The sequence below is a fragment of the Rhinopithecus bieti genome, unplaced genomic scaffold (assembly GCF_001698545.2).
Source record: "Rhinopithecus bieti isolate Rb0 unplaced genomic scaffold, ASM169854v2 scaffold_8927, whole genome shotgun sequence".
Lineage (NCBI taxonomy): Eukaryota > Metazoa > Chordata > Mammalia > Primates > Cercopithecidae > Rhinopithecus > Rhinopithecus bieti.
The window spans coordinates 307678-309599 of NW_016806124.1; the positions used below are offsets into that span (position 1 = coordinate 307678).

A 1922-nucleotide genomic window follows, 5' to 3' on the forward strand; every position below is an offset into this window, starting at 1 on the left:
CTCTCTTTCTTTCTCTCTCTTTCTTTCTTTCTCTTTCTTTCTTTCTTTCTTTCTTTCTTTCTTTCTTTCTTTCTTTCTTTTTCTTGCTCTCTTTCTCTCTTTCTCCCTCCTTCCTTCCTTCCTTCTTTCTTTCTTTCTTTCTTTCTTTCTTTCTTTCTTTCTTTCTTTCTTTCTTTCTTTCTCTTTCTTGCAAGCTGTGATCAGATGCAATCTTTGTGGGGCATTTAAATGCAAGGGTTCAATGATGTATATTGTTTGCCAAGCCAAAATGTTGCCTTTTGGGGAAAAGGGGGAGAGGTGCTCATGGAGTGCAGGAAAAGGGGTTTTGGGGCAGAGATATTGGTTTAAAATAAACAGACTTCTTCTGACTGCTGAAAAGAGGAAAAAGTTTTAAATTGTCAAATTTAAAACTGTGTTCAGTTATGATTTGCCACTTCTGAATATTATTTTGGATTTCCCCTTTCCATGCTTATTTTGTTCAGAATCCTAATGAATAGAGGTTGCTGGTCTCAGAGTAAAAGCAGGATGAACTGGAGATGGGACATACAAGGTACTTTTGTAATTGCCATAGATTACATCTATAATCAGAGTAAATGTCATCAACAAATAATCAAAATATTTTTTACATTTGCTCTTCTAAAATCAGAGCCTATTTTAAATATAAGAGAAAGTAGATATGATAATAATGTAAACTACAGTTATGTTAAGTTGATATTAAAGTCAAAATCTAACACAGATTTGCACTGTTGGGTGTGTGTTCCGATTCAGTGGGTTTTTCCACGGATGTTGATTTTGGGAGCCAGGCTTCAATGTTTAATTCTATTGTAATGTGGTTATTTAGCCTGAATGGTTTTATAAGGTGAAAAGGCAAAAAAATTAATTCCAAAGAAAACTAATGGTTTACTATGATTGCGTTAAACATTTCAGAAGCCCACCTGTGGGAAGTACAAAGTATTAATACTGTGTGTTATTCTGTTTTTGTATTTTTGTCTCACCAACAAAACTGGCAGAAAAAAAATGCTTTCGTATATTTTTCCTGCTGGGTGGTCAGAAGGAAAGGCCATGAAGCTAAAGGTCTCCCATTGAGACGCTGCTCTGCAGAGCCGACCTCACGTGCCGCTGCCAGAGAAGAAAGCACCTGTTCATCTCGGCTCACTGTGGGGCAGAGCTCAGCACTGGCAGGCAAGGGGCCGCACACCTCCCCCACAGCCACCGAGAGGGCATCCCTGCAGGGAAATCATATCCAACGTGCTTGTGCCCACACCAGACTTAAGACAGCCTCTAAAATGTCCATGAAGCCATTGTCCAGTAGAGCTGTTAGTTTTAAAACCAGTGAGTATAACCTTTGGTTAAAAGGATGCATGTGTATAGGTGTATGTGTGTGTGTGTGTGTGTGTGTACGTGTTTGTGTTTTTGGACTTGTGTGTGATGTAGGGAAAGGGTATGGAGAATGAAGAAAGGGTTCCATTTAGGCATTTGCAAATATTTGATGGCATCATGAAAAGACAAAAACATTCTATAAAATATATCATATTTTGCTATGATTTTGTGTGTACCTATAATAAAACTATTAAGTACAAATTGTTCTGTATTTCTTTTGCAAGCATAAATTCTAAAGTTTTGTATTTAGTACAGAATAATTCATATCACTTAATAAGGGAAAAAATACATTTTTTTTCCTGATTAGGTGCTTAGACTAAATACATCTGTTTTTTTGGGGAAACTGAGGCCAAGATGGAAATTGTAGTCTGCCTGGGTGAATGTAATTCTTTTCTCTAATTCTTGACATAGAGAAAACTTGCCCAGGGAAATTTTCCATTATGGCATTTTAGCATTAATCTGCAAATCATGTGGAATCACTGTGGATAACTCAGGGAAATAAGTGGAACTCTTCTTCCATTAAAAGAATTTCCTGCCCTTGA

At 36.9% G+C, this 1922-nt stretch overlaps 1 long non-coding RNA gene across 1 annotated transcript in view; it reads left to right on the plus strand.

The window, feature by feature from the left end:
- LOC108531399 (uncharacterized) overlaps positions 1–1577 on the plus strand; it is a 6788-nt gene extending 5211 nt beyond the window's left edge. Inside the window, exon 3 of the long non-coding RNA XR_001886153.1 lies at positions 483–1577. This is a non-coding gene — a long non-coding RNA (uncharacterized LOC108531399). The remainder of the gene's footprint in view (positions 1–482) is intronic.
- The last annotated feature ends 345 nt before the right edge of the window (positions 1578–1922 follow it).